Source organism: Podarcis melisellensis (assembly GCF_964234715.1).
Source record: "Podarcis melisellensis genome assembly, chromosome: 2".
In the NCBI taxonomy this organism is placed as follows: domain Eukaryota; kingdom Metazoa; phylum Chordata; class Lepidosauria; order Squamata; family Lacertidae; genus Podarcis; species Podarcis melisellensis.
In genome coordinates this window covers 59,167,774-59,194,135 of record NC_138529.1, presented here as the reverse complement: position 1 = coordinate 59,194,135, position 26,362 = coordinate 59,167,774, and the positions used below count along the sequence as shown (strand labels likewise).

At 42.6% G+C, this 26,362-nt stretch overlaps 1 protein-coding gene across 6 annotated transcripts in view; it reads left to right on the top strand.

Moving 5' to 3' along the window:
• The first annotated feature begins 15,699 nt into the window (after positions 1–15,699).
• Positions 15,700–26,362, top strand: part of FAM13B (family with sequence similarity 13 member B) — a 59,282-nt gene continuing 48,619 nt past the window's right edge. For 2 of the 6 annotated variants that reach the window (XM_081893205.1, XM_081893209.1), the window contains exons 1-2: positions 15,701–16,063; positions 18,294–18,381. The gene's annotated coding sequence lies outside the window, so the exon portion shown is untranslated. Of the gene's footprint in view, positions 16,064–18,293; positions 18,382–26,362 lie in introns of all 6 variants that reach the window. The other 4 variants (XM_081893204.1, XM_081893208.1, XM_081893207.1 and 1 more) reach the window with 3 other exon arrangements.

Genomic DNA, 26,362 nt, shown 5'->3' with positions numbered 1-26,362 from the left:
GTTTTGCAGGAATAGAAGCCTATGCATTTAGAGAATGATGCTTGATGTTAGCCTATTTGAAATGTGGCGAGCCCTCCAGCTTGCTGTATTAACTGGGCTGCTGGCCTTTAGCCCCAAGTCCCTGCTCTGATGGTCTTACTTATAGGTGGGCAATGCAGTGAGGATTTATGCTATGCTGGGCAATGCTAGTGGTAGTTTCCAAGCATTGCAAAAATCTGGCGTGTCAGACCTCTTGTTATTTGCCTCTGTTATAAATAACCAGGGCCTAATATTCTCCATTGTGAAGTACATAAACATGCATCATATATAATGTCAAGTGTGTATGTCGGCCACAGCCAGGATGGCTAACCATCAGGGATGATGGGAGCTGTAGTCCAACAATGTCTAGAAAGCACCATGTTGTCACAGGTTCCCCTATCCTGCTGTAAAGGGTAGATCCAGCCCCCAAAATAGTATTGGGCACAAGGGTCTATGCCTGTATCCAGTGATTTCCCCACCTAAAAAAAATGTTTAGGGGCACTCTCATTTTCCTACTCATATTGAAATACTGCCCCTCAATCAGGCCAAAGTTAGATTCACAAAATGTTTAAGGGTATGCGTACCCCCAGCAAAAAAGCACTGGCTGTCTCATAAACTGAATGGCTAGAGAGACATTCTTACCAACAGATGAGCCAGCAATCTATATCAAATGCCTTTTTTTAAAAGCCTCATATACTAAGGAGAGATTAGATCAGCTTTCTCCTAAATGTCATGCAAGCAGCTCTGAAGGCCTAGGGTTTAATCCTTTTGCTGACTACTGCTACAGAACAAAATTAAAACTCTGATTTTTACACTAGTGAAACAGGGATAATATATAACCTGATTAATTCTACATTTGTTAAATTCTCAAAGAGCAGCAGCAGCAACAACAAACAGTCTTGCACCACCTAAAAAACTGATTGTGGCATAAATGTCGGCAGGAGTTTACTTCATCAAGTACTATACAGTAGATGTAGATACAATCCGGAAGAGGGCAGCACTAAGCAACCTTGGAGTGTAATTGTCTCATATAGTAATAAGATGTACTTTTTATTAAATGGTGTACTGTTTATTAAGTACAAAAATAAAAGAGTTTTGTATCACTTGAAAAACTGGCAGATTTATTGTAGTGGAATACTGGTGTAAGTTTTATCGACACAATAAAGCTGTCAGGCTATATAATTTCACAGCATCCTTTGTGTGGGCATGCTGCAATTGTACAACATGTCTGTCTCTATGGTGATTTATTAAAGGAAACTTTAGATTTGAAATCTATATAATTATCATGCTTCTGGACATACCGGTAAAATAACTTGCACAAAGTCCATGTTATATTATTTCCTTTAGCAAACAGTGCACACAGTTTAAAAGCCACAATAACTAATTTAATTGGCCAATATAAATAATAGCTAAGTGCATGCAGATAACAAATCCAAATTAATAATTACTTAAAAGTGTTATTCCTGAGGAACTAGGACTATTGGCTCTCTGAGTATTTATTTATTATGCACATTGAGCAAATTATTAATTGTACATCCAGGCTGAATTAGATTTACTTACTTTCCTTGGTGGGCAGTGGATTTTTTTCTCTGGTTTCAGTTTTTTTCAGTTTGGTTTTGTCAAATGTTTCGATTTCTGCAAAATCTGGTTTGTCAGACATGATGGATCCTGACAAAGAAAAGAAACACACCCTCAGCTTCGTTAGTGAAGTGCACATTACAAACCACACATAACACATTTTTTTAAAAAAATCTGGATCAGTTTTTCTTTGTTAAATCCAGCATGCTTCACAGGTTTTGCATCACAAGATGCAGAAATTATTTATGCATTTAAGCACCAACAGAAAACAATAAATAAGGGCAGAAAGCTATTGTATTTCATCTTGGAGCAAACAAATAAAAAAAATTAAAATGAAAAAGGAAAGTGCTAATGCACAGCAATCAGATTTCTGACATCCTTAATTATTTTCTAGAATATCCTTTAGCAATCAACAACAATTTTACAAACCTATTCAAGGGATATCATTTGTAATGAGATCAGAACACCCCAGTTCCTTTCTAACAGAATACGACGACAAAGCAAACGTCTGAATTAGCTACTGTGAACAATTGTGCTCAACAATAGAATGACAGATGTGGATGGCTTTGTTCCCTCTCACCCTCTTCACTGCTCACCGCACTTCATGCAGAATGATTTTGATTAAATAAACATTCTGCCATTAAACACTTCACCTATTTCAGCTTCCTTTGTGCTGGTTGCCGGTGGTTTTCTCTTACAGAAACAGAGGACACACACAACACACCCTGAGGGTGAGGGTGTTTCAGCCAGGGATTAATCCAGCCCAAAGATTACCAACACAATATGCTCTTTCATACTGACTGTGAAAAGTGATATGATTTTATTGCTGTTTTGGATTACGATGTCAGAAAAGATACTAAAGCCACATGCCATTACCTGCCCTGCTTCTCTCTCCTCAGCTGCTTTTTGACCGTCTGAGCCAGCATGGGCTTGGAAAGGTCATACTAAAATCCCTCCTCCTCCCCATCTCAGCCCAACTGAATTAATATTGATAAGCTTGCTGCTAGTGTAGCTCTGCAAACGACAACTGATTAATTCACAGAGCAGGCTGGGTATAGCCAGGAGTGGGGACAGGATTGGCGGGGGTGGGGGGTGGGATATCACCCTGCATAACAAAAAAGCATAAAGCTGTGTTTTATCTTCATTTTCGCCATGTATTGAACCTGCATCTTAATAACTAATTATATGGGGGTGGGGAGAATCAGGCATATCCATCTTGCTCATTAGTGAAAGTGAATGGCTCCACAGTAAGAACTGTCCAGCAAAGGGGCTATAGATATATAGATATACAGTGGTACCTCGGGTTAATTCGTTCTGGAGGTCCATTCTTAACCTGAAACTGTTCTTAACCTGAAGACCACTTTAGCTAATGGGGGCCTCCTGGTGCTGCCGTGCCCGATTTCTGTTCTCATCCTGAAGCAAAGTTCTTAACCTGAGGTACTATTTCTGGGTTAGCAGAGTCTGTAGCCTGAAGCGTATGTAACCTGAAGCGTATGTATGGGTATAAAGGGGGCAGACCCGCCCTAGCAGTTGAGGCGTACTGGAGAACAGGCACAGATTAGTAAATGGGGGAAGCCCTTCTTTACATAGGGTGACAACCAGGTAAGTCATACTCAGGGACGATGCACTCAAATCAATGGATCTGCTCTACATCTCAATCCACAATGTGGCAGTAGGCTAAAATGCAGTACCCCCCCACCCCCACAACTTGCAATTAGAGGCAGGGGCCTTTCAATTCTTCCTGAGGCTGGGGGTGGGAGCAGCAGTAGAGGAAACCGCTTGGGCGCCTGGGGTGGCGCACCCAGGGAAGGGGAAGCTGCCCATAGGGGTGGGGCGCACCGCAGGGCCTCCAGAGTCTGCATGCCTCCTCCCACTTAACCACCCTACAGCTGTGGGGGGGAAGCAGCGGACGGACCTTTTGGGCAGCATGGAGCCTGCACACGCCCAAGCCACTGAGGTGTGGCTCGGGCACGCTGCAGGCCCGCGGTGAGTGCCGACCGGCATTTTGTCACCCCCCTCAGTGGTGAGACCGAGGGTGGACCACACCCACCGCACCCCCTTCCTCCGCCCCTGGGTGGGAGGTCAGGATGGTCGGAATGTGATGAAATAAGCAAGAAAGAAGAACACTTACAGCTCGCTTTTATTACAACAACAACACCCACGTGGGGTGTTTCAATGATTGCAGGAGGGGGTTTTCATATTCCCTGACCTTAGAGCTGGTTCCTTGTGCTCCCGGCACTACCTGTTACAGTAGGCATCGGAGAGCTAGTGTAGCGTACTCAGTGGCGTAGCGTGGGGGGTGCAGGGGGGGCCGGCCGCACCAGGCGCAACATCTGGGGGTTAGGGTTAGGGGGCACAAATGCACGGGTTAGGGGGCGCAAATTACTTGCCTTGCCCCGGGTGCTGACAACCCACGCTATGCCACTGAGCGTACTGGTTAGAGTCTTAGACTTTGGAGTTCTAGAGTCAAATCTTCACTCAGACAATGAAGCTTACTGTACTAGGCAATCCTGGACCAATGGAAGAGTCTCGGACTAACCTTCCTTATAGAATTGTTGTGAGAATAAAATGCAAGGGGCGCATATCTACTACCTTGAGCCCACTGGAGAAAAAGTGAGGTACAAATGAAATACGGTAAATAGCCCATGTTGGGGTCCCGTTTACTATGTACAGAAGATTCCTGCTCCCATATGGAGACCTTGTCTCCATTCCTGGAGCTGGTTCCTGCATACATTTCCTAAGCAAGTATTTAATGGACATTTGTTGTTGAGAGACCATGGAGTGTGCCTCTGGGGCTGAAGTCAAACTGCTGCTGGGTATGTTTAGCCTGGTAAGGAGGAGACTGAGAGGAGATATGATAGTAATCTTCAACCATCTCAAGGGCTGTCACATGAAGAAAGCTTGTTTTCTCCTGCTCTGGAGGCTAGGACCTGAACCAATTGATTCAAGTTAAAAGAAAGAAGATTCCAACTAAACACCAGGAATAATTTTCTGACAGTAGTTGTTCTACAGTGGAACGCAATTTCTTGGGAGGTGGTGGGCTCTGCTTCACTGGAGGTTTTTAAGCAGAGTTTGGATGGCCATCTGCCATGGATGCTTTAGTTGAGATTCCTGCATTGCAGAGGGTTGGACAAGATGAACCTTGGGGGGTATCTTCCAACTCTACAATTCTATGAATGGACACTGTTCTCTTGGAACAATATGCTTTCTGTGCGATGTACCATATGCATTTGTACGATCACACCACAATGTACTCCCTGCTCACCTTTCAGTGTTGACCTTATAAAAGCTAGACCTGAACTAGGTGGATCTGAAAATGGGGAACTTGATTTAAATAAGTGGTTTAAACATGATTTCCCCCTGGTTATTTAACTCAATGATGTAAGATGCTTTTATTTAAGATAGCCCGCCCTGGTCAAAGGGCAGCCACCAACACTTCCCCCTCTTGCTTTCTGTTTGTAATATGGAAATGAGGAAGCTGGCCTTAGTCAAAGGAGGGCTGGGTCACAGGAACCAAAATTTTCGTGACTAGCAATCATCCACAAACCCACTCTCCCTTTGGCCTTCTGCTATAGGTTGTAGGAGTACATAAGTAATAGGAACCTCTGAGGCACAATATTCGTTTTAAAGCTCTGCATTTTCAGATCCATGTATTTCATTGCCTAGCTGTTACAACTACTAGGGAATAAGAGGGAACCATTAACATCACAGCATCTGCTAGCAAAAAGGTGTTACTGTAATGCATTGCCATGCTGTAGTGTTTCTATTATGTGTGGCGTGGAAGGACCAAGTATGGCAAGTTACTGCAGTAGGAAAGTTAATAGTTGCTTGTAACAATTTTACAAGTGAACAGTCTTGTACAGAAATCCAGTAAATCCTGGCTTGCCGTTGTTAGCATCTGAAAGGAACATATGACTGTATCTGCATTCTGATGGCCCACCTGTGAGACCAAATATGCTTGTTTTTGACTGCAGTTATTAGGTTTAAATTTAACCACATAAATGTATTTCAGTTATAGCATGAAAGACAAAGGCTTGGTTCACATGTAATGCCATACTAGAGTTTGACATTTAACGTGGTCTCAGGCTCTCTCCTTCCTTCTCTTGTTCACTCCAGTTTTCTTCCTTTCACGACAAAGCACGATTTGCCAGCGCATCAGAAAATAAAGTATCATTTGCACTTGCCCTCCAAATCATCCAGATGAAGCAGGTGGGTGAGTGAAGAGAGTGTTACCGTATTACAAAATGAGCCAGAAGGCCCAGCAATGCAGGTGTGTATCATTACTATAAAAAGCATAGATGCAAATAAAGTTAATTCAAAGGATTAAAAGGTGCAGACAAAATGGGTGTGACCCATTCCCAGTAAGTTATGAACTAGCAACAGCAAAATGAAAAGCAGAACAGTATAAACACCTAAAGACAGTTGCCTTATCTGTTCAGCTAGCTGCTCCCTGTCTTGAATGAGTCCAAGTCTGATAGTGTAAAAGATGTATTACAACTCTGCAGCTTCACACAGTCCCCACCCCCCATTCTCAGGGCTGGATTAAGACTGTTAGAGGTCCTAAACACTGACAAGATTATGGTACCCACTAGATGTAATTCAAAATAAAAGCAATTCTAAACCATAAAATCAAAATGTACTTGCATGTATGTCATGTGGGACACACGACAGGATGATTTCCTCACATTATTTCAATCTGTGTTAGCAGGATGCCCCCTTGCTTAGGTGGGAATAAAGAGAGGACAGAAAAATGGTGGGAAATGTGTAGTGTAGTATAGGGAAGTCTGACAAAGTTCTGATTTTTCCCATGATTACTATATTGATGCCTCAGTGTTTTGTTTTGTTTTTGAATAACACATGTTGAATTCTTTCAAAAATTTCTTTTTTGCGGGGTGTGCATGTACTGACCCTGACACTTTGGAGAAACTGCTTTGTTGACATACAAAACTTTTAAATTCGCTAAAGAATGGCTAGGAAGATTGAAATGGTATCTCATTGGTTCTGGATATTCCCATCATTTCTGTCTGATCTGTGTTCATTAATTTCCTTGCGTAGACAGTCTGGTTTGTCCATAATAAAATGCAGAAGGCAGTGAGATATCCCATTAGAAAATGTACAGATGAATGAGCTTCCAATGTTGTTTGGTCCTGTGACAGTGTCATTTCAGTAGATATGGAGGCAAAGTCGTCACTGGGATTTGTAATCCACTTAAAATTCATACACAAATGAATTACTAAACCATTAATAATCACTTCCATATAATGAACAGGAGGGAGATACATGGATTTTTCCTCTGTATGACATGAAGAGTTACCAATAAAGTTTGTATCCTTGGTTCTATTAGGCTAAAACACTGTGATGATGGAAACTGTAGGTTTTCTGTTGACACATTAGGGAAATACAAAAGCGTGTTGCAAAGTTATACAAGTTAACGTAGGTAGTATTTGAACTAAGTAGATATATTTCATCTTAAGGAGCAGCAATTAGAACTGAGATTTGTTTGGATGCAATCAACATTTTTCCTTTTCCTAACACAGCCTAAACACTCACAGAGAGCTAAAATTTCCAGAAGCTTTGATAGTGTTTCTGTGAGCAAAATTGTACCCTGTGTGCAGGCCTATGAACACTATGTTGATTTCCACTCTTAGAGCAACATTACTTTTCATTTGCATGAGAAACTGGAAACTTCTCACTAGCATATACCGTATTTCCATGATTGGCTTCTCACAAGCTCCTGCTATCTTTTAAGCTGTTTGGTTCATGTGCTCAAATTAAGTTTTAACAAATGGGAACAGGCAGTTTCACATCCTCCTCTTCCTTTGAGGTCTGCATAGAAGACACGTGGTTTGGCCAGAGTCACACTGTAGTAGCTTGGGTGACTCAAGTCATGTAAATGCTTAAAAATACTTTATGTAATAAATCAATAGGATTGATATAGCATTTTACAAATACTTGATATATTGATGCGTCTGTGGGTTTGTTGCTGCACACTTTGATGCTACTGGTAAATGGATATTTTGCTTTAATAGGAGGAACTGAAGTGCCCCCAACCCCAATGCTTAGCAGACGGTAAGAAAAGTATTATTGAGTGTTAAGGCTTATTTGCTGTGGTGGCAGTTGACAACTAATGCTTATGCAAGTTTACAAAAACACTTTAAACGAGCTGACTTTGGATACAAGATTAGGGAGCAGGAAAACCTCTCTTTTTGGCCACAAGACCTGCAGTCAGATCTGACACTCTAGCATTGACTCTATAGTTCCTAAGAAACAAAGTAAAGTTTAATGAAGTGGTACGTAATTTTTCTGCTCCTCCTCTATTGTCTCCCAAGACAGACAGATGCCAAGCAATTTTTCTGCTAGTTACACTGAGATATGAATCTAGTTTACATTGTCAGCTGGCATCTAGTACCTGCAGCCAACGCATTGGGGATCTAGGCAAAAGGCTCTTTATCTAGAGATACCCGAAGTCGCTGCTGAGTTAAAATGAAGTATGTACTTGAGCACCAGCTTTTATGATCACATGGTTAGGCTTTATACAATCAATATCAATCATGTGATTGTGCTGATAATCATGAGGAAATGCTTTGACTGAAACAAAGAGGAAAACTGTTTACAAATACAAGGGGAAGGTTTTGAAGGGCATAAAATGAAGAAACTGGTCAAAAGGCAGCTAAGGAGAGGTCTCAGAAATAGGGCATGCAGTATTTCAGCACTCAGCCAAGTGCCTCCTCACCCTCATAGCGGACTTTGCTACTTTATTTTCAGTAGCAAAAAGAAAAAAGAACAAAGGGGGAAAAAACCACTACAGCCATTTTCCTAATCAGTATACCAGTCAGTAGTCCTACACAATATTGTGTACAGCTCTCCTTTTTAGGTTTCTTTGTTATTGTGATGTTTAAAAATATTTTAAATAAAAATAGTGAGAAGATCGGCAGTATGATAGATAATGGATGCAAAAGCAGGAAAAGACATATGGAACTACATAGATCAGGTAGAAGCCTTCTAATGGGGTTTTTAGCCGAACAGACACTCTGGTAGATCAAAGCACCTGAGCCAATAAGCTGATACAAGTGATTTTATAATCACATTAGTGCTGCCTTGGAATAACAATCCCACTTGATAGGAGGGGAAAGCATTTTATATTCACAACTATTGTGTGTGTGTGTGGGGCGGTGTATTCCTGAGGACTGAACCCCTTAGAGGAAATGTATAACTTCAAAAAACAATAAAATTGGGACTAGCCCATCAAGAGTCTATATTAACTCACATAGAAAACAAAAAGGTCTCTGTACCTCCTGGATACAAAATGAATTCCTGTCATGCCTGCATTTATTGTTAGCTTGCTTTGCAAGATTTCAGCATGGAGACAAGGAAAACAGAACAAGAAGAACATCTTCCAAGAAAGGATCTTATTCCTTCTTGTGTCTTTTGTTCTCTTTTGTTGCCAGCAAAAATATCTCATCTTGAGAACCGAAACAGGTTCCCAGACAAGAAGACAATGAATCGTGGGCGTGTAGAAGGGGCAGCGTGTGGGTCATGTTGCTCCACGTTGCTGACCTTTGTCCTCCAGTTCCTGTTCTTGCCACTACCAATCTGGATTTGCTTGAGTTAAAACTGTAGACCCTTTGTCTTGAGGCGGAAGCTCTAGTGCAGATGGCTGCTTGTCTCTGGCAGTCATCCTTAAGTCAAATCAAAGTCCACTCCACCCTCAGCCCATCCAGTTTGGTAGAACTGAGGTGTGCCAGGGTTTTCTTTTTTCTTTTTTCTTTTTTCCCTACAGTAAACAAAGGAAGGATGTGGTCAGCACCACTGTATTTTTCTTACTTTAGTAACCCCAATGGCTGAGAAACCCGTTTGCGATTTAAAGGAATCGAAGCAATCAGAAATTTAAAACAAAACTAGGATGTGCTACATTCAAAGTAAAAGGGCACTACGGAACCTGTTTCAAATACCGAGTGAGAAATAGCAGGTCTTTAACAGCAATGTACAGACCTTGCATATCAAGGTTGCAGGTTATGTGCCTTCGCTACTTGGCTCTTTCTAATGTTTACCCAGCTCTTTAATAGAGAAAGCTCCCACAGCAAGAAAAACCACAACCAACAATACATTCATAGAATCAGAGAACTGTAGAGTTGGAAGGGACCCTGAGGGTCATCTTGTCCAACCCCCTGCAATGCAGGAATCTTTTGCCCAATGTGGGGCTTGAACCCATGACCTGCAATTAAGTGTCTCATGCTCTACCAGATGAGCATTCTTCTTCTACAGTTAGAGTTCCTTTACCAAACTGCGCCATGTCAGAGAAGTCTCCTATACCTTATATAGATGACAAAGTGGGACCACTTTGCATGTTAACATGTGTACTATGTGGCTGCAGCAAATGAACTGAGTTTACCTTACAGGGACATGTGTGCTGCATGTCACGTGTAGCCCTTTGTTGTTTGTTGGCATCCCATCTGCCTCGGGAGACAATGGTAAGTAAGCCTTCAGGAGTAAAGTCAAACCACTGTAGAGTTACAGCACCTGCTGCAGCTGTAGAGACTAAGGCAGGAGAAACATGTTTTATTGCAGGTGTGGCTGATGAAAGTGTCCGGTTTTGCTGCTGCAGGTGCATCATGCCGTTTCTTCTTTCTGCACTCCTCCCACCGGTCATTCCTCCTCTGATCACTGCTATGGATGAACAACCTGTCTGTCTCCAGGCATTGCAGATATATGCAAGGGATTCCCATATGGCGGGGTTAATGTTGCCAGCTTTCATGTCACAATGCCCCAGTCCTTGCCACCCTATTCACCAGCATAGATCAAACAGCAATAATACCAGAGGACTGGGGATTGGCAATCATCGTCCCCATATTCAAGAAAGGCTGTAAACTTGATCCAGCCAATTACAGACCAATCAGTCTCTTAAGCATCATTAGCAAACTTTATGCAACTCACTTACGTGAAAAGTTTGCGGACTGGCTGGAACAGGAGCACATCCTAAAGGAAGCCCAGGCTGGTTTCAGGGCACATAGATCAACTCTAGACCAAGGACTGGTATTGCAACATCTAGTGGAGAAATACACCTCAAAGAAAGGAGGCTCCCTCTATGTAGCCTTTATAGATTTCAAATCAGCTTTCGATTTGATACCCCGGCACAGACTTTGGGAAAAATTAAATGCCACAAACATCGATAGACGTCTTTTGCTTCTTATCCGTAGACTACATGAAAATACTCGGATCCGTGTTAGATGCGACCGTTATGGGAACTTATCAAAGGAAATCCAAAGTTTCCATGGTGTCAAGCAAGGCTGTGTTCTTGCCCCTATTCTATTTAACTTCTATATAAACTCCTTAGTCGGAAAGATGGAGGAAGCAAGCACTCATCCCCCAAACCTAAATAATATACCAATCCCAGTCCTTTTGTACGCAGATGATGCGGCACTTATTTCCTTCTCTTGTGTGGGTCTAAGAAAACTTTTACGAGCTCTTACAGAGTATTGCGAAGCTGAACACCTAATAATAAATTACACTAAATCAAAAATTATGGTGTTCTCCAAGAGAAAACTCCGACATAAATGGAAAATTAATAACCAACCTATTGAGCAAGTAACATCTTTTAGATATCTTGGAATAATTTTTGATGAGAAGGGATCTTGGTGCCATCAGATTAAGAATTCCATTGTAAATGCGCAAAGATCTTCCAGAGCTATCATAAGATTCTTTTACAGAAAAGGAGGTCAATATGTTCCTGCTGCCTCCCAGGTCTTTGTTGCAAAAATACTTCCACAATTGATGTATGGCACCCAGATATTTAATTGTCAAAAACTCAAGTCCCTGGAATCTGTACAAACTAAATTTTACCGCTCCCTACTAGGGTTACCTACCTGTGTCTCCAACACAGCCATCAGGCTGGAGGTAGGTCAACTCCCTATTAATGCCAGGATATGGATCCTGAAGATTCACTTCTGGCTAAAACTCATATTTTTCCCAGTGGGAGTGGCTCCATTGACTCTACTAGACCCGTTCCAGTCTAAATGGAGATTGTCGCTTTATGAAAAATTGAAGGGCCTGGGGCTTTCCCCACAAGAACTTATAGCCTCAGGTTTTGAAAAGGCTAAAAGGATGGTGAGCCAGCGAATAGGAGATGTAGAGCTTCAGGACCATATGAGCAAGATAGATAAATATCCAGCTATCCAAGATTATGGAAAAGGGTTTAATCTAACACCATATTTGCTGGATCTACAAATCGCAAAATACAGGCGGGCGTTTACCCTTACCAGATTTGATGTACTGCCATCTGCCTTACTAAAGGGCAGATACGAGGGCACACCCTATGCTGAACGAGTTTGCCCATGTGGTCTGAAAGAGGTGGAAACGGCTTCACATGTGTTGTTACACTGCGACCTTTACGGGGATATTAGGTCACTGTTTATCTCCCCTATCGTTCAGAAATTTCCAGGTCGATCTGAATCTCAGCGGCTGAAAATCCTACTAGGAGATAAAAACCCAGAAGTAACACTGAAAGTGGCCAAATTTTCTGCGGCTGCGATCAAGCGGAGGGCATTAGCTGTAAAAAAGTAAAAGACTTGACCCCTGGACAAGCCCCCCCATTTTTTAAGTCTATACATATACTGTAGTGCATATATGTGTATATATGTGTGTGTGTGTGGGTGTGTGTGCATATGTGTATTGCTTTTATGTATAATTTTACAATTTTTAATTGACACCATTATTCCCTTTGTAAACTATTGTTGTTTTTTATGTTTTTTCTGGTCTATGACCGTAATAAATTTATTCAATTCAATTCATGTCACAATTGCAGATGTTTGTGGCCCTTACAGACCTGAATAACCCAGCAGAACTCTGACATTATCAGTGAACCTCTCAACAGTTATCACAATGTTACAAGACTTGTATGACCTGAGTGGAAGCAAGACAGGAGCTCAAGCTCTCATAAAAGAGGCCACCGAAGACATGAGACAATCCTGTAGTTTTATGTTTTGTATCTTTATTTTTTTCTTGGTATGTTAAATTGTAAACAGTATTGAGTGCCTTGGCAGAAGGGACCTGTATATAAATGCAGCAAGCAGATTCATAATGAAGTTGTGTTGGCTTCCTAGAAGTGTTTGATCATTGAAATGCTCTTAACAGTTGCCTATAGCAACAAGATAGCCCTTCCTATAAACACACACAAGAATCTGAAATCACAACATATGGTTCAGTGCAGACATGCAGTTTAGGAGCAATTACATAAAATTAATGAAACATTAACTTCCAACATGCCAAAACTGCTACTTGAAAGTAAACTCCATGGATGTCAATGGTATTTACTTTTAAGTGGTTTTAGGATAGTGGTGTAAATTACCTGCCATTTTCTTCCTCCTCCTTTCTTTCTCAGATCTACTACTGTTTTCCATCAGTGATGTGGGGTGGAAATTTTTTGGGTACTATAATTTTATTTACACACACACTCACACACACCAATTTCTAAAAATTGTTTCATTAAATAAATTAGTAACATGATGAATGGATACCAAATCAATCAAATTTTGATTCATTAGTTTCCAGAAAACCTTAGTCACTGCTCTCTGTTTCCTCTCTAGGATTACTGGATCAAAATTTGAAAAATAAGGATAATGCTAAGCTTTCAAGAGTTAGAAAGTCCTCAGCTAAGGTTACAGACTCAGGGTGATACAACCAAAGAAAAGATTCAACTTACTGTGCCATTGCCTTCCGTTAAGAGTTTGGGTGTAATCCTTGATGCCTCCCTTTCCATGGAGGCGCAAGTTACAGCAACAGCCAAGGCGACATTTTTCCACCTTCGCCGCATCAAGCAGTTGGTCCCTTACCTTTCCCGCCCCGACCTGGCCACAGTGATCCATGCGACGGTCATCTCCAGGCTTGACTACTGTAATTCGCTCTATGCGGGGCTGCCCTTGAAGCTGTCCCAGAAACTCGTACAGAAGCGAGGCTCCTCACGGGGTCTCTGCCATGGGAGCATATTCACCCAGTGCTTTTCAAGCTGCACTGGCTCCCGGTGGAGTACAGGGTCAGATTTAAGGTGCTGCTTTTGACCTTTAAAGCCCTTCACGGCCTAGGACCCTCGTACCTACGGGACCGCCTCTCCTGGTATGCCCCACGGAGAGCCTCAAGGTCCATAAATAATAACACCCTAGTGGTCCCAGGCTCTAAAGAAGTTAGATTGGCTTCAACCAGAGCCAGGGCCTTTTCAACTCTGGCTCCAGCCTGGTGGAACGCTCTGCCTCATGAGACCAGGGCCCTGCAGGATCTGATTTCTTTCCGCAGGGCCTGTAAGACAGAGTTGTTCCGCCTGGCCTTTGGCTTGGAGACAATTTGATTCCCTCCCTCCCTCCCTCCCTCCCTCCCTCCCTCCCTCTCTCTCTTCCCCCCCCCCTCTTTCTTTCTTTTCCTTCTCCTCCTGCGATGAGGCTACATTTTAATATTTTAATGTTCCATTATTGTAATGTTGTATTTTATTTTTGTTTTTAAGTTGTAATCATTCATCTTGTTTTTATTATTGCTTGTAAGCTGCTCTGAGCCCGGCCTTGGCTGGGGAGTGCGGGGTATAAATAAAAAATTATTATTATTATTATTATTATTATTATTACTGTTGCAAAGAAAACTCACAGATTAAAAAAAAGTGGTAAAATAACGTGTGGTAAAATACGTTAGAGTTAGAATTATTGGTTTTAATACTTTTATCAGATAAGGGTTTGCTCGTCATCCCCCCAAGCTTTTCCCCTTATAACGGCTGTTTTAAAGGCAAAACAACCACCTTTTTAAAGAGATGTATGGGGACCTGGGCTAAAGGAGGTGCAGATGGGATCTATACTTTATTACTCATATGTTATTATGGGTAAGAAAGCATAGATCCCATCTGCAGTGTGGTTTGCTAAGGTGTGAACATGAGGAGAGAGTGCTGGTGTCCTGACAAAAATGTGCACTTTTTTGCTCTCCTTGTAATTCCTGGGAGACCCAAAATCTTTTCCAGCTGAGAGAAGGTAAAGGAGTGTGCTAAAAACAATGATTGTACCTTGGTCAGCATGAAATTCCTGTCCACCTAAACTACTTCACAAGCAAATCTGTGACTTCTTCCCAGATAGAAAGATCCCATGGAGGCTCAGGAATAAATATGCCCTTCCAGTTTAACTCAGCAGATCTATGGGTTTTGCACATTTCCACCTAAAAATCTGAGGGCTACCCACAGCCTGATACTTCTGGAAAATGTGACAGCACTACCCTCACAGGGGTAGCCACTTCGTAGATGTTAGTTACTGTAGTAGAGTGTAATTCATCACCTGACAGCTCCTAGGTCTTCCTTTTGCTTTCCTCCAATTGTCGGTGAATAGCAACCACTCCACAGGCTTGCAGTAGAGGCAGCCAGGCCACTCCATTGTCTCTGAGAGACCTTCTCTTCCTGAACTGTTTCCATCCCAGCAAGTTGCTTTTACAAGTTTTGTAACTTTTAAAATGGGTGTGCGCTTGTTTTTTCCTCTTCCCTCCCCATCCCTTTCCCCTCTTGTGCCATGTCTTTCAGAGCTGAAGACAGGGGCCATCTTGCTTTTTGAACTGATGTGTAAGCCACGCTGGGAGCCATTTACCTGAAAACAGTAGAGTACAAACGGCTTTAAATACATGGATTTAGTTCATACTTGCAATCACAGTGGTCAGAAGTTGGATTTTATGATATCCCCTATTTCTTCTTTTTTGGGGGGAGACCGATGTGTGGAATCTAATCCCTGTTGACAGCTGTGAATTTCTAACCAGGGAAGTGCAGGCTTCTGCATTTAATTACTGCAGAGAATAAGGACACGATCCAGTAAGACTTCTGTTAATTCAACAGGTGACACTTTCCCCCTCGCGGAAATCTACAGTGGTTGGATTTCCGCCTGCCAGGCCGAAAGGAAACATTTGACAGGGGGTCGGGTGAGGGAAAGCCAACCACAGGGCTTATACGCCCCTCTCTCACCTCCCTCCCTCTCCGCGGCTTCCATCTAACTCCCTCTGCCTCTCCCTGCGAGCTCCTTTATGAGCACCACCCTCGTTACATTACGTCACTTCCTGCCGATGGGTTGTGGGGTGGGGGGGAGCAGTGGTAGGAAATAAGCGGAGGGGCGATGCCCGCGCGCCGCTCCCTGTCAATCAGGCGCGCGTCACTTCCTTTCCTGGTCTGCCGCTTTCTGCTCATTACAGTTGAAGAGTCCGTCAGTGGAGAAGCTTCAGCTACGGGGACTGAGGCTGCCTCTGCCGCGCGCCAGATCTTCTGTATTTGTGTGGCCTCGAGGGGCGGGGCCGGGACCGGGACGGCAGCTTCACGCTCGTTACCCTCGGCTGCCGCCGCCGCCGCCGGAGAGCCAGCTCTGTGGAGCCGAGCCAGGCCCAGCCAAGCCGGGCCCTCGAACGGAAAGAGTCGGAGGAACCTGCTGCTGCTGAAACTGAGGGCCGAGGGGAGAGTCACCCGGCAACGGTGAGGGAGCCACCATCGCGCATGCGCGTCAGGGCAGTGGCTGGCGGTGGTGAAGGGGGGGGGGAGATGGGAAGGTTTTTATTTTTATTTTTGGGGGGATGGGACCTGCATTTGTTGCTGGGGGTGGGGGAGGACTGCAGGCGAAGGAGGAGATCTCGTTTGGACTGGACGGGGTGGGATGGAGGGGGGGGGAGAGACCTCGATGCTGGAAAAAGGCGATGGGTTTGGGAGGGTAAATCTGCAGGTAGGCTGTCTTGTGGGTCTGAACGTGACCGGCCTTGGCGAGGGCAGGAAATGGTTCGGGGTCAGAAGAGCAGGAGTTGGGGTTATGTCCCCCTTTTTTTGGAGGGGGTGAGGCGATCGTCCTTGAGGGTTAGACTGTTGAGGAAGCGGGAGTGATGATTCTTCACACACACCTCCCGCAATGAAATCGTGATAACTTGGTCAAAGCGTTAACTGCACGTACGGATGGCGGTGCATCTCTTTTAAAAGGGGCGATTGGCTATTTGGTTACAGTGGACTTGGGTAACGGTGTGTCTCTGCACACTCAATGGGTACAGAAAGCAATTTGGAGACGTTGGTCAGTAACGTGAATAAATTAGCCACCCCCGCTTGGAATGTGGAGTTCCTAATCCTAGGCATCGTTTGAATGTGTTCTCTGGGATCTCCAACCCCAGAAATAGGACAGAGGCTACTTCCCTCCTGGAAGTAAAATGCTAGGATTCAAAGGATCAAAGCTTCCATTTCGTCAAGCCCCCATGTGCTGCTTATCAGGCTGTGTAGATGAAGATGCGTGATTCAGATCAGGTGTCATAAACAGAGAGCAGGTGCAGCACAGAAAGGTTCACTAGAACAAAATAGCCCTGTATGATTCACTGGAAGAAATTTGCTACAAGTTGAAGGTGTCCCAGCCCCTGAGTCACTTGTCAATCTGACGTACTGGAAAACTTCCCAGTGCACAAATCCAAAGATAACTTAGTTAAGCTCTCATGGAACCTCAAAGAAGAAGAAGAAGAGAAGAGTTTGGATTTGATATCCCGCCTTTCACTCCCCTTCAGGAGTCTCAAAGCGGCTAACATTCTCCTTTCCTTTCCTCCCCCACAACAAACACTCTGTGAGGTGAGTGGGGCTGAGAGACTTCAGAGAAGTGTGACTGGCCCAAGGTCACCCAGCAGCTGCATGTGGAGGAGCGGAGACGCGAACCTGGCCCCCCAGATTACAAGACTACCGCTCTTAACCACTACACCACACTGGCTCAAACTTAACAAGGGCATATGTGGAGTTTCCTAATGAGACCAATAAGGGTATATTACCGGTAGTTTTTCCACCTTTACTTACCCTTTTATCTGCAAAGAACTATTGCGTATGTTCTAGAGCAGTGTTCTCCAACCTTGGGTCTTCAGTTGTTTTTCAGACTACAATTCCCATCATCCCTGACCACTGGTCTTGCTAGCTAGGGATGATGGGAGTTGTAGTCCAAAAACAGTTGGAGACCCACGGTTGGGAAACACTGTTCTAGAGTGCATTGACAGGTTGAATGAAAGGATAGTGAGACTCAGCAGGCTGGCTAGCACGGTACTTAATCTTTATCCCCTAGGATGCATCCTGATGCAGAATTATTTATTTGGCAGACAAATTGTTGTTACCTTAGGTTGGGAAGCTTAAAAGTACTTTAATCCCGTCCGTGGGCAAAATATGTCCATCTGATATCTTGGGTGTAAATATTCCACCTGTTTGTGCTTTTCTATACTACCAAGGAAAGCATATTTGGAGTTTTCAGTTTATTCTTTATGCCCAGTTAAAATAGACTGCTGGGTGTTTGAAGCAGCAAATGTGTAAAGTTTGGATACCCGCAGTAAGCTTGGTTCAGAGACAGATGGATGGGTGGTCAGTAGTGGGAACGGGTGCAATGTAGCTTTAGCTGCTTTGAATAGGCCCTTAGTCCACCTTTGAGTAGAGAGGTGCTAGGCAACTTGGCTGAAGCAGTTGCTACCTTCATTTCCACAAAATGCATCTGAACCCTAAAGTACAATGTAGTGTACTTTAGGGATAGGGTGGTTGTATTCAAGTTTTTTAGATGGGACACATTTTAAATTTAAATTGTTCTAACCTTGTTCTGGGACCTGCTGCCGAAGGATGGGTAATACATTTAATAAAGCTAACAATAATTAAACCCAAACACGCATGTGGGAACCCATTTCTTAATTTATTTAACCGTATATTTGTATAGTGCTGCTCCTGCTCCTGCTGCTGTGACTCACCTTAGAGAAGCTATGACCTGGTAGTGGGTCCCGACCCACCAGTTGAAGATCAGTAAGGTAGGGCATTTGGGGGTAGTGAAGAAGATGGTGGTGGCAGCAGCTTCAGCCACCTCACCCAACTTTTCTTTTATCAGTTCTAGACCTAAAAATAGATGAAGAAAAAAAAAAAGGCTGCTGACATCAACTGTGGTAGATTCTTTGGAACCCCTGCATTTGGTCTGACTTTGTCATGTAGTTACATCAAGCATGTTCCCAGATTATTTAAAAATGTATGAGTGAATGAATCTGCACTTGAAATGTTTCCTACATGAACCTCCAGCATAAAACCACAAACCTGCAGCAGTTGTGCCTGCTATAATTATGTGGCCAAAATTCTACCCAGAGTTGCATGGGAAATTGATTCTGATATTGACATTTTTATTTTTTGCATTTATATCCCACCTTTCCTGCAGGGAGCTCAAGGTGTCTTACATGGTTCTCATTTAAGCTAAACTCTAACCACCACATCACAGTATTTTATTAATACTAATAGTTAATGAGAAAATACTTGTTTCTGGGTGGGGTGAATAATGATTTTTGTTTATAAAAAGGAGTGTTTCAATATTGTCTCATTAAAAATAATCTAGGATTGAATCCAGTAACTTTCTCTCTCCTTTACCCACATGCTTCTGTACCCCGACCCACAAATATGCTCTGGTGAGATGGGGGAGCTCCCAGGGTGAGCTTACAGGTGGTGGTGGGGCACATGGCAAAGTTCAGTTGCATGAACAAATTTTATTCCCTTTGTGCAGTGCCTTTATTGATTATAGCCCCTTATTTAAAAATGAAATCAGAATTTAATACAAGCAACTTCTGTCAAGTAATATAGAAGCTACTGGGAACAATAACAGCATGAAATTGTAATTTGAGGTGCAAGAAAGGCTGTAAAGGCCAAAAGATTTAATATTTTCTCTACATTACCCATGGCTTGCTGTTACATGGATGCTTGTGTTAATGGCCTCTAATTTGAAGCATGTGCTTCAGACTGGGCATGTCTTTAGCAAAACATTATTGAAATGGAGAAAAGTTTCCATCTTGTTTATTTCATATGCACTTTGATTTAAACCTGCATAATGGTGAGAATTCATCTCAGTACCGTATTTTGCAAAACCCTGAATAAATTCAACAGTAATGATAAACCTTAATAAGCTAGTAAGCTTTATCACACATAGTGCAATACAGTATCATTTGATACATATATGTTTGATATCCAGTAAAGGTAAAGGTAAAGAACTCCTGGATGCTTAAGTCCAGTCAAAGGCAACTATGGAGTGTGGCACTCATCTCGCTTGAGACTGAGGGACCCGGCCTTTGTCCACAGTCAGCTTTCCAGGTCATATGGCCAGCATGACTAAACCGCTTCTGGCACAATGGAACACCGTGACGGAAGCCGGAGTGCATAGAAACACTATTTACCTTCCAGCCGCAGCAGTATTTATCTACTTGCACTGGTGTGCTTTCAAACTGCTAGGTTGGCAGAAGCTGGAACAGAGCAATGGGAGCTCACCCTGTCATGCGGATTTGAACTGCTGACCTTCCGATCGGCAAGCCCAAAAGGCTCAGTGGTTTAGACCACAGCACCAACCGCATTGTCTATACTTAATATTGAAATATACTTTGAAGTCTTGTGGTATCTAAAGTACAGTCATACCTCGGGTTACAGACGCTTCGGGTTGCATGATTTCGGGTTGCATACCACGCTGAACCCGGAAGCACTGGAACAGGTTACTTCCGGGTTTTGGCGCATGCGCAGAAGCATTGAATCGGAACTCCCGCGTGCGCAGACGTGCCACTGTGGGTTGCAAACGTGCTTCCCGCACGGATCATGTTCGCAACCCGAGCGTCCACTGTAATATGCCGTACTTTTTGCTCTATAAGACTCACTTTTTCCCTCCTAAAGAGTAAGGGAAAATGTGTGTGTGTCCTATGGAGCAAATGCAGGCTGCGCAGCTATCCCAGAAGCCAGAACAGCAAGAGGGATTGCTGCTTTCACTGTGCAACGGTCCCTCTTGCTGTTCTGGCTTCTTAGATTCAGAATATTTTTTTTCGTTTTCCTCCTCCAAAAACTAGGTGCGGCTTGTGTTCTGGTGCGTCTTATAGAGCGAAAAGTACGGTATTTTATGACCATCATACACTAGTAGAACAATGATGGTTGCATTCCTATACCTTTTAACCTTGGAGTAAGCCACATTGAAATTACTGCTGACTAGACATTTGTAGGATTGTTCTATAAAAGCTTGATGTATCAAGTGATAACTTCTGTAGCTAATGTTGGCATGAATCATACAAGGTTGGTATTGAAAGATAGTTTGTGCTTTTTTATATGATATTTCAAGGCAGGCATAGTTTTCATGCTTTCAGTTGACAGAAATGAATAAAACCTGCATGCATAGTTAGAGAGATTGATGAGAGATGGCGGGGTAGCAAACTCCTGTAGAATTGGTTAATGTAACAAAGAACATAGCATGTGTTTTTCTACCAATAAAAGGTTATTTGAAGTTCTTCAAACTTGAAGGTTGGTTGGTAGTGTGAGTCCATCCACCAGAGGCAGATTTAGGGGAGTGTGACTTATTAGGTTGCACTAGGCACAGAACCTTGGGCGCGTTGCAGGGGGCTCCACAACTATTACGTAGAAAGGAAGGGAGGGATTTTGGTGTTGCACAGGGCGCTGCTGAAATTTGAGAACTACCACCCCGGGATGACTGTGGGCAGGATTCGTGCATTGCAGGGGGTTGGACTAGATGACCCTCTGCATCACTTCCAATTTACAATTCTATGATTCTATAATGATGGCCTAAAGTCTTAATAATTCTATGAAATATAAATGTTAGACTTTCAGAATATTATTTTATACACTAGTGACGTTCCAGTGTACTTAATGTGCTGTTTTCTCAAACCATCTTAAAGCAGAGATGATGCAAGTCTGGTTAGGAATTTCAGCTTTGTAATAACGTCTATTTTCCCTTTGAATTACCGGTACTTACTTTTTTGCTTGTTCTAGTAGTTCATAGCAATTGTGCTAGGCTGCCCAGGTGGAAGAGTAGATAAGCCCTCTTGTACCTTGAATAGTTGTGTAGAAGAGGGAATTTCAACTGGCATAGTTTGCATATGAGCTACACTGGCTGAAATTTCCTCTTCTACATAACTATTCAAGGTGCAGTCCTCTTTTCCACCGGGTTATCCACACTATTCTTCAACTGTCCATCAATACAGTGGTACCTCAGGTTACATACGCTTCAGGTTACAGACTCCGCTAACCCAGAAATAGTGCTTCAGATTAAGAATTTTGCTTCAGGATGAGAAGAGAAATTGTGCTCCCACGGCGCGGCAGCAGCGGGAGGCCCCATTAGCTAAAGTGGTGCTTCAGGTTAAGAACAGTTCAAGTTAAGAACGGACCTCTGGAACGAATTAAGTACTTAACCCGAGGTACCACTGTACTATCTCTTTATTTTCTTTATTTTAACCAACAAATGAAATCCAAGACATTCATCTGCTTCCTTTTCTGATCTTAAGTAATGTAGCATGAATGTATTCTTTGTCATCTTCACTTTTAGAAGGGATCGTTTTCAGTTATGATCTCCTCTAGTCTGGTTTTTGTGACATTGTTGCATTTGGGTTGCTTGAAATTTCATTTGGCCTCTCATTTCTTTGGAGACTCTACCATTATTAATTTTTTACATGCATGTTGGTTTTATAACGGCTTGGTCCTGTTCCTCTTTCTTCCTAACTTTCTGTTTCTGGTTAGTTCACTCTTTCATTTGAGCTCCCAAGACTGCAAATCCTTATCATATAGTGGTAAAGGTAAAGGTACCCCTGCCCATACGGGCCAGTCTTGCCAGACTCTAGGGTTGTGCGCTCATTTCACTCCATAGGCCGGGAGCCAGCGCTGTCCGCAGACACTTCCGGGTCACGTGGCCAGCGTGACAAGCTGCATCTGGCGAGCCAGCGCAGCACACGGAACACCGTTTACCTTCCCGCTGGTAAGCGGTCCCTTTTATCTACTTGCACCCGGGGGTGCTTTCAAACTGCTAGGTTGGCAGGCGCTGGGACCAAACGACGGGAGCGCACCCCGCCGCGGGGATTAGAACCACCGACCATGCGATCGACAAATCCTAGGGGCTGAGGTTTTACCCACAGCGCCACCCGCGTCCTTATCATATAGTGATAAGTACTAGTAATTAGGAGGAAATGTCTGTCTGTATATCCTGGAGAATTCCTAATTTATCTATATGTTCATTGATAAGAAATCACAGTGGATATGTATTATATAGCACACTACTGAAGTGATATGATGGTAATGCATTTGATGTGACTTTAAAGCTTCGTATTTATTGCTACAGCTCTGCAGTAATTTGATGAAGTGATTCTGAGGTATTATGACACACATCTGAATACTTTCAGCATCACCCTTTGGGTAGAGAATAAGAGAATGATAAAATGCAGCCCATTTGGGGGTTGCTTTTCCCTTCCACTCTTGTACAGTGAAGTCTGTAATGATCTTGAAGCTGGATAGGAAGCTTCTAATGTTTTTGTTGCCTTGTGGAAACAGAAGGGAAGCAGCAATCATGGGCATCTGGTGCAAGAAGAGATATATTTATGAGTGGTGGAGCCTAATAATAATTTAACTTGTAACTCTACTAGAGGTTGGGTCTGACAAATAACCTTAGCTACTGTCATTCACGAACAATTCTACATAGGGAATATAGGAAGCAGCCTTATACTTAGACCATAGCTCCATCTAGCTCAGTATGGTTGGTGTACACCAGGGGTAGTCAACCTTTTTGTACCTACCACCCACTAATGCATCTTTCTTGATGGTAAAATTTCTTTACCGCCCACCAGTGCTTGATGGAAGGGGGATTCAACTTGTCCCGTAGAACCCCCAACCGCCCACCTAGAATCATGAAATGCCGACTAGTGGGCGGTAGAGACCAGGTTGACAACCCCTGGTGTACACTGTAACTGGCTCTCTAGGGTTCTCTTCCACTTCTATTGGGAAGCGTACCTTCTAAGTTACAAGGTAGAAAATCTTGTTCTATTTTTATGGTACGAAAAACTAAAGCTTTTAACAATTTTTTCTCATTCAATTTTTTTTTACATATATACCAGGACTCTGAACAGTTTCTCTCCTTTCCAGGTGAATTTCTGTGCTCCCTAGAAATAAGTTCTACTTTGTAGGATTCAACTAAGTTGCTGTGCATGGGGAACTAGGTTTGCTCTCACAGGACCTCAGCCCCCACCCCGTGCGTGTCCCCTGCATTCCCTAAATCTGCTTTGGAGGATTGGAGGAACCCCTAGAACAGGTTTAGGGGCTGTTCCGGGTGGGGGAGGTCTCACTGTGAGTGAATCTTGTTCCCTACTCATGTATGCCACTTTGTGATATATTTGGTGGCATTCTGGGTACTAGTTAAGTGAACCCTGGGCACAACAGAATCATAGTTCCCAACTGTACTACATGTTGTTGAGTTATTTGTAATAAAGATGATAAACTTTGGGATTATCCCTATTCTTTGATCTGTTTTTAAATAAGATTGTTTGAAAGCAAAATTAATTCATTTATTGCTTGCTTGTTCATTAGCTAGTGCATAAGTCTTTGGTCTTGTCAGAAATCAAGATCCCAAAATGTACATTCTGTGAAATAAAACCATCTGGAATACTTCAGTGTTAAAATGTTCAGCAATTAATTACAAATTTAAGTAGGACCTTACAAACTCGTTTGCCCAGTTTAGGTTATGCTGTGCTCCTATTTATTTATATGTTGTATTTCACTGAAAAGCCCATATTTTTTTCCATCAAGCACTCTGCAAAATACTGTTCTGCTTTTTGGTATACAGTGGTATCTCGGGTTACATACGCTTCAGGTTACACACTCCGCAAACCCAGAAATAGTACTTCATGTTAAGAACTTTGCTTCAGGATAAGAACAGAAATCAGGCTCCGGTGGCATGGCAGCAGCGGGAGGCCCCATTAGCTAAAGTGGTGCTTCAGGTTAAGAACGGACCTCCGGAACGTATTAAGTACTTAACACGAGGTACCACTGTAATGTAAATTTGAGTGAGAAATTAGGCTTTTTAACAGTTTACTTGACTTTAGCAGTTTCTTCAGTAATCGGTTGATTACTCCTTTCAATGAATGTGTGTGACTTGAATTCTGAACAAGTGCTTTTACACTTTTCTGGAAGTGCAACAGGCTTACAAAGAATGACAAAGCATTGCAACCTTATTTTTCTGTTACAAAGTGCTTCTACAGAAGTGATGCAGGCATAGGCTGATGCTGCAAGGTTCCATATATGGGACGTGTTGCCTGTAGGGGGAGCTCTTTAATATAAGAAATATCTTGGCTATTATTTTGAAAACATGATTAAACATTGAGGAATTACTAATGTATGTATATTTAGAAATAAGGCTTTGGAAGGTATGAGAGTTGAAATACTTTGGTTATGATCCTTTAATCTATTCCTTTTGACATACTCCTTAGCCTTTCAAATATAAATACTACACAGTCCACATTTTTAAAACTGTATTGGACTCTGGATAATTAATAAAATGATGATAGAAGTAAGGCAGATTAAATATTGAAGGTGTAGATTATTGCTTCTAGGTTTTCGCTGTCTTTTCCCAGTTTTGTATACTATCTTCCTCGTGCAGGTAGATCTTCTAAATGTAAGTAGGAAACATGTTTGCTGGCTACAATGATTATCAGTTTGCTTAATTGCTGGCTTCTTTGAATCTTATACTGGCATTTTCATTGACATATATCTGAATTGACTTCCAGTAGTTTGGCTGCTCTTAAATGCACTTGCTAAAGAGCACATCTCATTGAACACAGTGTGATCTCTTCCAAGTAAACTTGCATAGAAGTGCGCTGTAAATTTTCCTAGTTAGAATAAGTATACAGATTTTTTGAATACACTCCCCACCCCGAATCATGATGGAATGTGCATTCATGACATGTGATGGTGAAGTTTTATGTGTTGAATTGTGATTATGGAGCCAATGAGAAAGAGCAACTTGAATTAACTTAAAATTTGCTTTTTTTGTAGTGGCGGAACAATGAAAGATCCCTCTAAAAACTAGCACTCTTTAATAATTGTTAAATGTTAAACTATTCTGTTTTCAGGATATAATGTTGCATAGGTTTACTGACTTTATGTTGAAACATTATACACGTTTTATTAACTTTGTGACTCCTGCAACTGTGTTTGTGCATACAATTAACTGTCACACAGAATTACCTATCACCTATTAGCTGTTATGACTGAGGTACAATGTAGTTACTGGGCATTTTTTTGTTAATATGATAATGTTAGGTTTTGTTTCTAGATGGAATTATTTGCTCTTAATTTGCCCCTAATGACCCAAATATCATGTTTGGGGAAAGATAAAAAGTAGATTAATGATTCTTCTAAGTTGCCTCAGAAGGATTGTATCCTGAAAGGTAGAATATAAATAACTGAAATAACTTTTGTTTGTCCAAGTCTCCTTGTACTATGTTGAAGGGACTACTATGTGCTTGCAGGAGCCCTAAATTCCATATTTGTTTTGGTGACTGTGCGCCATAACTCTCCTGCGACAGTGATCAGGAGCAGAGCAATATTTTCCATGCAGTGGGAAAAAGAATATCCACATTACTTAGTTGGTAGATAGCTCAATATATTCCTTGTGAAGGCTCCATAGTTATGCCTTGTCCCTTTTCCTATGCATGTTTTGAAGCTCAAGCCATCCTAATTAAGGAAGGAGGGAGCCCTACAAAGGAACATAGTGACAGATTGCCCCATGATAGTGAGAACAGCAGAAAAAAGAGAGTAGTCGCTGGGATCCACAAAGGATGAAAAGGAGCGACAAAAGGAAGGGAGCTCTAACCGGGATCCAAAGAGGATGAGTGGTACCTGGAACCCTGGCCGGGTGTGGTCAGTGCTGAGAGGGCCGCAGCGCACGAAGTCCGAGAGAGGCTGTCTCACAAAGGCAGAAGGAAAGGGAGCACACACCGGGATCCGAAG